This window comes from Adiantum capillus-veneris, chromosome 2, assembly GCF_014529385.1.
Source record: "Adiantum capillus-veneris isolate H3 chromosome 2, ASM1452938v2, whole genome shotgun sequence".
Lineage (NCBI taxonomy): Eukaryota > Viridiplantae > Streptophyta > Polypodiopsida > Polypodiales > Pteridaceae > Adiantum > Adiantum capillus-veneris.
The window spans coordinates 16778134-16792768 of record NC_140932.1 but is presented as its reverse complement, the minus strand read 5'-3'; positions in this window follow the sequence as shown (position 1 = coordinate 16792768).

The following is a 14635-nucleotide window of genomic DNA, read 5'->3' as shown; positions in this document are numbered from 1 at the left end:
GGGAGAGCCTTCCGTTCTTAATGAGAGAGCAGAATGATCACAAACAAAGTGAATGGACACTGTGTGTGAAAGTGTATGAGACTGAGAGATAGAGAGAGAAGAGAATACGACACCAGAGACATGTCCCATGGCTTTGTTTTGCATCTTTCGTCGGGTAGAATGCTAGAGTGAGAGCCCATGGGTCTTATCTAAAGGCCCTTGGCCATGAAAAGCAGTTTACATCCAAAAGCATCTGATCCTAATATCATCTGGTCTCCAAAAGCAAGCTAGGGCAAAAGCTGAAATTCTGCGATGTTTGCAAACTGTCAGCGCAAATTGCGATAGTCCGTAGAGTGCCACATCAGCATGTCAACAACTACCTAGTCACGCCACTCGTAAATAGCCTAAAAGGTTTGAGCCATGAGCTTAGAGGACTGATACAACCAAACGCTCCCCAGACAGCACCGTGCGTCACTTAAACGCTTCCTTGACACCCGGTCTGGGTCATTTAGAGGTTTTCCAGCGTACAATGAAATGCTCTCTATACACTTGGTGTGCATCATTTAGAGGTGCCAAGCACACAATTAAACGCTCCCTTTACACCCGATCTGCGTCGTTTAGAGGTTTTCCAACGTACAATGAAACGCTCCCCATACACTTGGTCTGCGTTGTTCCGAAGTTTTCAAGCGTACAACGATACGCTTCCCATACACCTGGTCTGCGTTGTTCCGAGGTTTAAACATTATCGAGCGTCACTCCACCCGAGACTAAGTCACAAATCATTGAAACCATTATTAAAACTAGAGTCAAACAAATCTCAATCAGCACCAAGACAGGTTTAAAACATATAAATCCATTTTAAACAAATTTTTGACATTACTTTCTCAAATAAAATTCAAAAAGTAGCTAAATACAAAGCAATTAGAAAATTCATTTGGGTTTTTGTTCGGAGAAGAGAGCTTTGAGGTCGACGGGCTTGCTCTTCTGCATCAAAGTGATCGCGTGATTTTGGATATGGAGTGTCGTGTTATTCTTGTTGTGCCAAGGTATGCCCTAGTCAAAAATCACAGCAGAATCAACATTAAGCATACTTGAATGAAAGAGCATCAAACAAGGAACACATTGTAAGTTTCAAAATTGAAATGTCATTACCAGAGCTCAAGATATGAGGATTACAAGTTGTAGGAAACAAGTCACTCTTAGTGGTAAGCTCCAAAACTTTAAAATGTGATGATGATAATGGTCCCTTTCCCACTTTACAACTTATGCTTTATACCTAGGGCTCTCTTGGCCAGTGGCTGACCATACATGACTCAAATTCATCACAAACTCTATAATTTAGCTTCTCAGAGTTTGTCCATCTTTAATCAGAGACGATCAAAATAATTACAAAATGTGATAATGGTCCCTTTCCCACTTTACAACTTATGCTTTATACCTAGGGCTCTCTTGGCCAGTGGCTGACCATACATGACTCAAATTCATCACAAACTCTATAATTTAGCTTCTCAGAGTTTGTCCATCTTTAATCAGAGACGATCAAAATAATTACAAGGCTTTTTGAAAAAAAAAATGGGACTACATCAAAATTATAGGCTCAAGGAAGAAGGGATCGACTTGAAGGGTGCTCGTCTAGCTTGACTACTAACATTTCCCCCCTTCCTAGTCTTTGCACGCCCTCGTGAAAACTGGTTTGGTTTGCTTTGGATTACTTTGTTTCTTTTGGACATCTTCTGGATTGATGGATGTATCTGCTTTAGTAGTCCAATTCTTGCTTTTCCAAAGTCCACATGAGCTGCCTGAACTTCTCCGCCCTTGCTTTAATCTCTACTTTTTCTGCTAGCTCCCTAAATGGGTTGTTGATCAAAGTGCTTTGGTATGCAACATGACGAGTCGGTAGACTCTACGTCATGGGGTTGAATATGGATGAATCTACTTCAAAGAACTCGGTCATGAACGCCTCTTCAAATTGTTTGCATGTAGTGCGAGGGCAGAAACATGGCACGGGTGTACAAACACATGATAAATTTCCTATTGGTAATCTCCATTTCTAGATTCCAGCATAGCCCTCTGCTTCCTTCCGGAATACTCGCCAAGGATGTTTCGTTGCCTCTATGTCTTCAAATGTTGTGATACATGTGATGATCATTTTTGAAATTTTCACTAGCATTTGGCAAGCCAAGTCTCTGGAACATCCTTCATCTGATTGATTACGCCTCTTAGATTATGGACCATAAACTTTTCAGTTGGGCGAAAGTTTCCTACCGGCTTCGTGAGAGCTAGGTAGTTGAGTACTGCGGCCTTTTCCTTGCCAGTTGTAGAAGCTATCCCAGGATTGCCTTCTATTGATTGGACAATAAGTCGGATCAATCCTTAGATGTTGAGGTGTGTTTTTGTAATACGTCTCATATGTTGGGTGCTTTTCAAACCATTTCTTTCTCCACAGGGGTTGGTTGTCGAGGATTGTCTGAATCTGTGTTGCAGTCACAGGGACATCTCTGTAATCCCCTTTGTGGTTGGGCTTGAGACTAGGCAACATTTTCTTTTTTCATAAGAGGGCATCTTGTCTCAGTAACAATAATGAAATCATATCATGCATGTAGTTCTTGACTACTTTGTCATGTGTGATCATAAGAAGTGTGGCTGACTCTAGTACCTTGAGTTCGTACTCCATATATTCTTTGTGAGACGGACCATGCACTTCTGAGATCCACCATTGAATTTCCTCTCAAGCATCTGTTTGATCTTCTCTTTCATCTTTATCTGCAAATTCATGGAATCCTACTTCTGTACATGTGCAAGGCAGTTCTACCGAAGGAAGATCCATGGTTCTTTGATCCTACCCGGTTGCTTGAAGAGCTCCTATTGTGGTCGACTCGGTTTTAACTTTTCATGGAGCTTGTGGCGAGATCTTGCTTTTGTAAAGCCGTAGCATGTTCGGCACTTTGGGTAGACATCTATTTTCTAGATTTTTCTAGTACTATCTCCTCATCTTTTTGTTTTTGAATGGCTTTATGGCTTGTTGTCATGGCTTGCCTATCATACTGCTCCTAAGCTAGGGTTGCCTTGAGATCTTTTAACTCTTGTAATGATGTGGATGGCATTGTTGAATTAAAATCAAGGGATGGATAATCTTGCGTTTCCAGGAGCTGCGTAAGTGTTTTGCTGATCACCCCAAAGGATTCTCCTAGTTTTGCATTCTTTTGTCACTCTTTTTCTAGCTCTTCTTTTAGGCGTTGTTGCTCGACTTGTAAATTTTTGTTAGCCTCATTAAAGGATTGAGCCTGTTGGTAGAAATGAGTAGCATTTTCCTGCTCCTTTTGTAGCTCAACTTGAAGCTCCTGCTGGCTACCCTGTAAATCTTTTATCTTCTGTTGTAGCTCTTTATTGACTTTAAGTGCTTTAGCTACCTCTTCCTTGGTATCTTCCAACTCTATTCCTCGTAGGTTGTGAAGTGCTCTTTGACATTGATACTATAACTTGATTTGTTTCAGATGATCGTCAATGTCAAAAGAGTCTATCAACTGCCTTCCTTCACCTATTATGATATGTGAGCGCGACGACCTCGGCTTTGGTTGTGTCATTTAAGGTTGGTTGGGGGTGTTGGCTTCTGTCGTGTTTTTTGCATCTGCTTCTTTACCCTTATCATTTTGTCCTTGAGTTGCAGGTGGAGTTTGTCTTGTCTCTTAACCTTCAGCTTCATCCGTCTTTTGAGTTGTAGGTGTTGTTGGCAACACTTGGTTGGTTGTTTGCTTTGGCAATTTTGTTGTCTGCTCGACCTTCTCTTTAACAACTTCCTGGTCAGCTGATTCTTGAGTAGGAGGAGGGGTGGTTGGTTGATTTGATGTTGATGGTATATTTTCGGTTTGAATTTCCAAATGATCCACACCACCCTCCTCTTATGTCTCTTTCTCTTCATTATGAGTCATGTCGGCCTTCTTTGATTTGGTAGATTTGTCAAATGATTTGAGATCCTCGCAGTGTTGTCGCTTGGACTCTTGCTATTCCCTTTGCTCGGATTTACGTTTGAGTTATTCTCTAATCCTTTGCCACATTTTTCCTGCAGCTTCTGAATTTGCTTTAGCCGCCCGTCTTCTATATTGCTTTATTTGCTCTAGTCTTTATGCTTTTTTTTTCTCTATCGGCTTATCTTGATCACTTTCTCCTTAATCATCCACATCAGCTCCCCGCTCCCTCTTTTCCTCCGTCCTCTTTTTGTAGAGCTTCGCTCTGAGTTCCCGAGCTTCTTCCATGGACCTTCACGCTTGAGAGATTGGGATGGGATCTCTATGCTCACTTGATATTCTTTTTAGTCAAACCTTGCGGATTGTATAATCTTCTTTTTCTCCCTCCTCCTTTTCCCTGTCATCTAAAGATTTGTATTCTGATGGTGCATCCTGGCTCACCTTTATATCATACTTAGTTGCTTCATTGTCGGATTTATTTCTCCTTGAACTTTGTCTGGATGTTTTCTTCTTTGGAGGTGGTACCACAAAGGGACATGCCACAAGTTTAACCGCCCTTTTGGATTTGTGTATCAATTCCATTTGCCTCTCTGCAGGTGGTAGCTCATCGATCATGACTAATGCTTGGTATGAAATCCTTGTCAACACTAAAACATCATTCATGTAGTCCTATTTTTAAAATTTTGCTTCCACCAAATTTTCTAAGATATAGGTGCCTAGATCACACTTTATGGTCCTTTGCTTGGATAATCCTATGGCCATTACCATCGCAATGTGCAGGCTAGGCTCTATGTATCTTGGCAGTTTTTGTACTTTTAGCTTTTGAGAAATTAACCGCAATGGCAACTTTGTCTCTGAATAAACTAGGTCTTTATAAGTGAACTTGTGCCCCTGCTGCTTCATAAAAGCTTTGTCATTATCAGTAGCCGTTGTCTTTTGGAAAAAGTTATGGTTTCCTAGTGGCAGATGCAATGCTTGATTTGTCATATTTGATGTGATCCGGACTTTGACTTTAGCTGCATCCTTGTCTATCAATATGGCCTCACTGTTGTACTGAATTGAGGACATCAGCTCATGGGCCCTTTGGAAATCTGTTCCCATGGTTGAAGTTGGAAAAAGGTGTCCATTTGGAGGCATCTTGATCCCTCTATCACTTTTTGTTGTCTGTGTAATCCCATAGCTCTTTAGGTAATATGATCGTCTTTACCTTAGTACCACCGGCATCTTCAAACATTTCAATGAATATATTTGTTGGGATTTGTGCCAGCTCTTCTTTTGATACATGTGACTTTTCATTCTATGCAATCTCTATGACCTGGTAGGGTGGGGCTTCCCACTGCTTCTTGGGTCGTCTTTTGCAATGCATTTTGTGATCAAGAATTCCAGAAATTAGTTCCAGAATTTGGCCAACAAGTTGTCAAGGAAAGTCAAAAAAACACAAACTTCGACCATAAATTGAAAAATGAGTATAACTTGACCAAAACAAGCCCAATTTGGTCCAAACTTTATTAGTGCATTCAAGGTAGCTACAAGCATTAGGGCAAGTTGCTACATGTCAAATCTGATTTAGGGGGTCATGGATCGCGATCCATGATTTTGAAGATTTGGTGATACCATCTGATTGAGCATGAATTGGGGATGCTATGGTTCACTTCTATCACTGGTTGGGATTTTATGCCAAATTTTGGATTTTTTCTCAAACTCAAGGGCTTTTTGGCATTTTTTCAAGGATTTGAGATCCAAATGACTTGTAACTTTAGGGTTAGGTTGTCGCTCTTTTGCTTCAAGAAGGGCATGCCATAGCATACAAAAGTAGGAGATTGGATGACCAAGAAAAGAATCTAGGCATGTATGAAAAAGAGCTTTTAGCTATCTTACATGCCCTAGATGATTGGAAGCATTATCTCATAGGCACTCCATTTGTTTTGTGGACATACCATCAAAGTCTTAAATACTTTTTGATGCAAACTAAACTGAGTGAGCAAATGAGGTTGGAAAATATTCTCTCACAGTTTAATTTTCATATTGCTCACATAGCTGGTAAGCACAACCAAGTGACTGATGCACTTCCACGAAGGCCAAGGGTGAATGTTGTATCAATAGCTACTCACAATTATCTATCCACTATGATAGTTGAGTACGCTACGGATCCAGACTTCAAAAATGTAATGTCAACTATTGCACTAGGAAAGAAAGAGGAACTATACAAGGTGCAATATAATTGTCTTCTCTATGCCAATAGGCTATGCATTACACATAATCTACGTGAAAAGGTTATGCACAGATCTCATGTTCCACCTTATATGGGAAATAGATGGATTCACAAGCTACTCTCAAGGGAGTAGAGATGTACTTTTATTGGCCAACAATAAGGGCAGACATACTGGATTATGTTGCCAAATAAATTGTATGTCAAAAGTCAAAGTATGACAGAGAGAAGCAACCTCGCTTGCTTCAATCAAATCCTATACTTGATTCCTCGTGGGAAAGTATATCCATGGATTTTTTTGGATTTTCCAAGTCCATACATGGGAATACAGGAATATGGACAATAGCAGACCGGTTTAGCAAGCAAGCGTATTTTATACCAGTCAAAAAGACTCTCAAAACACACCATATGTCAACCCTATTTATCTCACAAGTCTTTAAGTACAATGGCTTACCAATGTCTATAGTATTCGATAGAGATCCAAGAATGACCAATAAGTTTTGGAAGGGTCTCTTTGAGAATTTGGGTACTAAGTTGAATTTCTCCTCGGCCTATCACCCGCAAACAAATGGCCAAAGTGACATAGCAAATTCAACTATCATTGATCTACTTAAAGCCTATGTTACAGAAGTATATCAAAGAGATCAATGGAAAAAAGTATTTACCCTTAGTACAATATGTGTACAATAACACTGTCCATACTTCTTCAGGAAAGGCACCCTTCGAGGTAATTGAAGGAATTCGTAGTCAAGACACTTGGAGACATATTTTTTGATGATGATTATTGCAAAGATCTTAAAAGAATCTTTTCAAAAGATCAAAGAAGCTATATCCATCACGTAAGCAAAAGGCTTTGCTGATAAGCATAGACGAGCCTTGACCTTCATAGAAAATGTTTGGGTTTTGTTCAAGTTTCCAAAAGCACACCTAAGTCACACTACATGCAAGGGAGCACAAGGACGCCCAACGGGTCACCAAAATTATTCTGCTAAACTAGCAAAAACATATTATGGCCCATTTCAAATTCTCAAGCCTATGAATGAAATGGCTTACAAGTTAAGGTTATCAAATACGTGGCTCATTCATAATGCCTTTCATGTGAGCCTCTTGAAACCTTTTAAGGGTGAGCCACCAAAGAACCAGTGATTAAGAAACCACCTAAACTTGAGGGTCAAGAAGACATTTTGCAGCCAGAAATCTTTCTACGACATGAAGACAAGATTTCAAGAAGTGGTAAGACTATTCGAACTATCCGATGTATCTTGTCAAATTTAAGAATTATTCTTTTGAAGATGCAAGGTGGATGTAAGACATCTAGCTACTAAAGGATAATGTAAACCTTGTAAATACTTACAATAACTCCTGTCAAAGGTAAGAATTAAGAATCAGGTATGGACAAAGTATATTGTAAAAAAAAAAAAATCTTGTTTTGACTCTAAGATTTCTTTTAGAGGTATATAAGTTTTAAGTGTATGCATACCATGAATCAAGCTTGTGGCAGCTTAGTCTCTCAAGCATGTAGTAGACCTTGCCAATATACTATGAAAGATGATTAGGGCTAAGTAAAGACATGCTTGCGATAGCTAAGCCTTCCAAGCACCAAGTGGAATAAGTCTCCCCACTGTGGAAGAATATCTACGGATAAAAAAGGATCCTCTATTCAAAGAAACATGACTACCTATAAATTTGTTTCTCCACCCCGTTGTTGAGGATGACTATAATTTTAAGGGAGAGGTAATGTCATGAATATTAATTCCTAACCTTCTAAAAGTATTTTCCAACTTAAATTGGCCACTTAAGTACGGGGAAAATAGAAAGAAAGCAAGTGAAATCGATTAGGTGCTAATGGACCAACCCGATCAAGGCTTGGGACCAAAAGGGGAAAGTCCATAAAAGAGCAAGGGTAATTGCTAAATAATCATCTCAGTCATAGGTACAAGTCAAGGAAGGATAAATGTATTCCGGGCAGCCTTGATCAAAGGTACTAGACAAACGAGATGACCGAGAGAAATTATAGGAGTCTAAGAATAGAACGTGACTGTGCTAAGCTCAAGTCATTAGAATAACTCTTTAAACTCCAAGCATAAAGTCTAGGAATCCTTAGGCTGAAGTTTTAACTTGCCATGAATTGTCTAAATTTAGTAGGTTCAGGGATAATATTGGCGACACCTCCAAAGCATTGTGCTAAGGTTTTGCACAAAAGGTGAAAGTTTAAAATCCCAAAGGGTGTGTTAATCCTCACGGCTCACGGACACCCCATCACCTACGACAGACGTTGTATTATTTACTTTGTAGAGTCAGGTACCGGGCTTGTCAGTCCAATAGGAAAAGGGTAAGAGTGATCACCGATGAGAGGCGCACTCTAACTGGAACATTCAAGGGATAAGTTGGCTAAGCATGGGTGCCCAAGTGTAAATGGGGCGAGCTCATATAAAAGTCAACTAAACCTAAAATTCACTCATTCTCTCATTTGTGCAATTGAAGAGTGCTCTTGCTCCATCTCCATCTTCTTCTTCTTCATCTCCTTGTGTGTGTGTATGCGGGAGAGAGGGGGGGGGGGGGGAGAGAGAGAGAGAGAGAGAGAGAGAGAGAGAGAGAGAGAGAGAGAGAGAGAGAGAGAGAGAGAGAGAGAGAGAGAGTGCGATCGAGCATTGCGGCGGCACGATGACCGCGAGGCAGTTGAGCGCGGCGTAGCGGCGTCTCCCTCTTCTTCGCGGCGAGGAATCCTCCACGACAGGAAGCATAGAGCGGTGAGTGACACACCAACGCCATCTTTGAGCTTACTAGTTTAGGCTTGTTGTGTGCTTGGAGCCATTTGTGGCTCGCACACAGTGTATCGGCAAGTTCCTTGCATTGACACGTGTGACATACGTGCACATTTTTGGCATCATTGTTGCCAGAGAATGCCATATACTAAGCTTGAATGGCACTCTGTGCTTCTTTTGTGGTGCAATTTCAATTCTAGGAACGGTAGGGAAGGAGGGTGTGTGTGTTGAGAAGAAGGATTTTGTGTTACTATTGTGTATTTTTTTGTTAATGGAGTTTTCAAAGGTACTGTGTTTTTTCTTTGTGTAAGGTGTTAGTATTAAGGTTGTTAGTTGTGTGTAATATAAAGTACAGTAAGTAGGAAGTAGATCTGTGAGAGCTAATACAGTGTGTTAGTGTGTAACAATAGGTATATTAGTTGGAAGTAGGTAGGTAGAGTGTGTGTGTGCTCGCGCACAGGCCGCAACGACTTTATCCCAAAAAAAATAAAAAAAATTTAAAGGTAGGACCGGGATTGGGAATGACTCCCGGACCCAAGCCTAGACCCAAGCCCAAACTCACGCTCAAGCTCAGGCCTCAGTCGCCCTTTAAAATTATTATTTTAGCTTCACACGTAGCTAAAAATCGGCTTTTTTGAGGACCAACGGAGCTTCAGGTTTCTGAACATTGTGCTGTAAAGCACACCGCAACCCTCTGAGTGATATGCTCGTTTTGAGCCATCACACACTTTAATCAAAAAAATCGATCATTAAAAAACATTAAAAACGTTAAAAAAAGTGAGTGAAAACAGACGCCTAAAAAAGTAAGCGGTTAACCTTTGAGGTTATTCGCCGACGCTTGTAGGGTGTCAAAAGCACATGCATTTGCGCTCTGGTCGTATGCTAGAGACGGAGCAACTAGAGAGAATTTCGACTTATGCAAGTTCTCATTATCCACCTACTTTAGGTTCCGGGCCCTCGGCGGGGACCCGAACATAGCGGTTAGTGACTCTTCCTCTGAATACGACGTCATGGAGGGTTTCCCAATGCTTAATCCTGATATCTGAAGCCAAGAAATGCATGCCATGGGCCTGCGGTCCGGGCCGAGCGTGCTTAACCGCTTGAAGGAAACCTTTAGTAGAGCCACTCGCTCTTAGGATTGCATAGCATTTAAGCGCTCGATGGCCAATAGACCAACCTTAACATGGACAGATACACCTCGAGTGTCTGCATTGTTGCCGGCCCCACCTGTTGAACAAACAGCACAACACATGGTCCCTAGGACCCAAAATGTTGTTCAAACAACACCCTTACCACCTCCAGTGCTAGGACCACAACCACCACATGCGAGAATCACTTCTGTGAATCAAGTGGATTGTGAGTCATCTATTGCTTGTTTGGAAGGCTGTGAGGAAGATATAGACCCTAATATTGCCTATGGGATCGATGTGCTTGAAGAAAGTCCACAATACTACATGGAGGACTATTGGGGACAAGTCAAACCTGTCTATCAAGTATCTGCTCTTGCGGTAAGAGGCCAAAATATCAATTACGCTGCTAAGAGAGCATCTCTTCAATGCTATGAGTGTGGAGGTCCACATTGTGTAGCCGAGTGTCCTATTAGGCTACAAAAGAACGCCACACTAATGCAAACCAATCAAGGGAGCACGTCTATAATGCCGATACTCATGTGTAATCGATGTGTAATGCCGATACTCATGTGTAATCGATGTGGCATCGATCATTTGATTGCCCAATGTCCAAATAATCCAAATGCACCGAAGATCCCTCCAGTAAACTTGATTGAAGTTACCGAGGAGCCATCACAAAGTACACCTGTGGTACCAGTAAATGTACTTACACGATCGATGCTCCAAAAAAAAAATTATATTCTTGAGGAAAGAGACACGGCATCAATTGCCCAATCTCAAAAAAAGAAGAAAACACGAAGAAAGAGATTGCAAAAAGCAGCGAAGTCATACCCCAATTCAAAGACCAACATAGGGACTGGTGACGACCCCGTATATATGAACGACGCTAAAGAGGATTCTGATTCAGGTGAAACCATGGAGACCAAAACGTCCACTAAGATAGAAACCAACAAGGAAGACCTTCATGAGCGACAATGGTCAGGATCCAAGAAGAAGATAGGAACTTATCCAAACACTACAGAGGAGATTGAGCGAGTCAAGCAATTAAGGAGTTTGGTAGAAGATACCAAAAGGGATCTAGAACCAGCACCTAGGCAGATCCAGATTACAGACACTGTGTTTCCTACACACCAACAACCTCACCAAGTCCATAGACCCTTAGCAATACCTAGTGTCATCCAAGAAGAAAGTGACTAAAGTCATGGGAAAGTGGGTGTACTCACTTCTTGATGGAAAGAATGTTTACAGAGGGACTACTTGATCCTATCGAAGAAATGGAGATCCCATCTTCCCCACTTCAAGGGAATCAAGGCCAAAAGGTGCCGTTAAACATTGCCAAATTGATGGATTTCATGTCTTCAGAAGTTTGAACCACCATCATGTCCAAACTATATAAAGACCCTGAGCTAGTCTCAGCTCTTCGAGCCTTCCTCAATGGAGAACTAAATTTTGGCCTACCACAATTTGCACAGATGGATGGAGCTGGGGAGATGTCAATAGAGGAGGAACACTTAGATCCACAACCCAACCTAGATGAGAACCTTGTTATAGAAATACCTGTTAACAAGTTGGGACAATACTTTGAGGGTGATAAATCCAATGCGACTATACCAATCACTACCAAGGGATTAATTGTGAATGGAATCCTTGATGGTGGCGATGGGGTTAGCATTGTGACTAAAAATTGTTGGGAAACTATGGGAAGAACTCACCCTGCGACCACAACCATAGTAGTGAAGATGGCCAATGGGTCTATTGTTAAACCTATTGGGATGCTAGAAGATCTCAAGATTAAGGTCTTTGGACATAAAATAAGGATTACCTTCATTGTTATGGATTTCTCCAAGCACACTATGGCATCGGAGATGATCTTAGGACGTCCTTCATGAGGGAAGCAAAAATGGTGCATGACTGGTCTAAAAACCATGTCTACTTGCAGTTCCAAGATTCTTTCATTCGAGTGGATCTTGTTGGGATTAAAGCCCAAGTGGCCTCTTATGCAGATATGGCCGGCCGCCCGCCTAACTCACTTACCTCTAACTCTTTGTATATACTAACATATTCTTTGTGAATACTAAGGATTTGGGAGATAACCCTTCTAACAGTTCTCTGCGTACTGTACTGTGTAAGCTCATTGTGTGTGTGTGTGTGTGTGAGAGAGTCGACCCACGCTCCGCTCCGCGACTTCAATTGGTATCAGAGCCTTGGTTCAGTGCGGATTTGCGCAATCGCGCGCGCGCGCACTTTTCCGGTAGATTCTGGATCCGGAGTTCGAAAATTCACACTCGGCGTTCCGGGAGCGTTTCCATCAGGCGACCTGGCGTTTTACCCCCCTTTCGAAGCCGTTTATGCCCTCAGAATTTCGTTCTGAGCACTACAGCAGAAGATAGATTTCAGCCGCAAAGAAATCCGTCTTGTGTAGATTGGCAAGCAGGAGGTGGTCGACTTCGACATACATCACTTATTAGTCTTCAGAGCATCATCTATAGACCAGGTACACATATATATCATCAGATATATATATTGCAGTCTGCATTGCTACTTCTTGTGCTTGCCAGGTTCCAGGGGAGGTGTGGCCATACGACGGCTTGACACCACTGGCATGTATTGTAGATTGATGTACTGTGATTGTGGGTCTGCTAGTTGTGAGTCACACTAGCAGACAGACCGCCACAGCGGTCATAGGACAGTGATTGGTCTATTATAGGATGTATGCTAGTTCTGGGCAGTTTGCTGAGCCATCTGAGAGGGTCGTGTGTGAGGTTTTTTGAAGCCAAGCACTGGGGGCTGGGTTACCCAGTGTGAGGTGGATTAGGTTGCTGGAGTTCCCCTCTACACGCATCCTCTTCGGCGACTTTTATCCCTTAGGATGTATGACTTTGTGTAGACACTGGATTGCATCTTATGCGTCAGGCCGTTGAGGCATTGTTCAGGGTTCAGTCTTGAGACAGATACAGGTTCTGTCATCGCCCAGAGAGGAGACAGTGTATGCTTACAGGATTTGTCACTGGTCAGCTATTTATGATTGTTTTTTGAGCTATCTTTTGGTTCCCAGAGCTCAGTTTACAGGGGAGACTTTGTCAAAAATTTTCAAAAATACTGACAGTTCCTGAGGAGAGGTGTTCAGCTTGTTGATTACAGCTTGTTTACTGTGTACAGAGGCCAGTTTACAGGGGAAACTCTGCCGGATTTTTCTCAGGAGTAAACAGTTTGGCAGATATGGCATCTTCTCAAAGTGAGACTCTTTACAACATAAAGAAGCTGGATGGCACAAACTTTCCATTCTGGAAGAAGCAGATTTGGCAGGTTTTGGTGCAGAAAAAACAAGTGAAGCCACTGAAGCTCAAAGGGGAGAGACCAGAAGGTATGGCTGAAGATGAGTGGGAAGAGCTTGACGAGTTAGCTTGTTCCACAATCATGCTGACACTGGCAGAAAATGTTTACTTCAACGTAGCAGAAGAGACTACAGCGTATGGCGTATGGCAAAAGCTATGTGGTATGTACGAGAAACAAAGTGCTGCTTCTCAGATTTACTGGCTCAAGAAATTGGTGGATTTGAAGATGAAGGAAGGGACAGCCATGTCAAATCATCTGAATGAATTTCACACAATTTTCAGCCAGTTAACAGCACAGGAGATAGTCTTTCCAGATTCAGTGAAGGCTATGTTTCTCTTAATCACTTTGCCAGACAGTTGGGATACTTTTCGTGCAGCGTTAAGTAATTTTGTCACGCCAGAAGGTCTTACAAGTGCCAATGTAGAAGGCAGCTTGCTTACAGAGGAAGTGAACAGGAAGAACATTGACAAAGGCAAAGGCAATAGCACTTTGGTCGTTCGAGGGAGACAACAGTTTAAAGAAAAGAAGGGTAAGAAGGCACAAAACCGAAGTAAGTCTCGTGATTCGAAGTCAAAGGATGACATAGAATGCTACCATTGTGGCAAGAAGGGTCACATGAAGCGAGACTGTACGAAGTGGAAACAAGAAAAAGGAAAAACAAAGAGTTCTGAGCAAGATGAAAAGAAGAGTTCAGTGAAGATTGAAGAGGTGAATGTCACACGATCTGGTTCAGACAGTGATTCTGGTATAGCAGCTGGTGACATCTTCCTTACAAGCAATCTTGATTCTGTTTTCTTGACTGCAGAGGATGGACATGCTATGAGTGATTGGATTATCGACTCAGGGGCATCTTTACATGTTTCTCCGCACAAAGAGTGGTTTACATCATATGTGGCTACTAAAGATTATGTCAGACTTGGCAATGAGCAGGTTTGTGACATACTTGGAGTGGGAGATGTGCAGTTGAAGTTTCAGAATGGCTCTTCTTTATGGCTCAAGAATGTCAGACATGTTCCAGCAATCCGAAAGAGCTTGATTAGTACAGGGAAGTTGGATGATGCGGGTTATGTGACAGTTTTTGGGAACAGCGCTTGGAAGATCTCCAAAGGTTCGATGACTGTAGCACATGGCAGCAAGTCAGGAACTCTGTACACTTTACATGTTTCAGAGGTTAAAAACCATGTAATTAATGTGATTGAGCAGCCAAGTGTGTCACTGTGGCATCGTAGGTTGGGACATATGTCAAAAAGA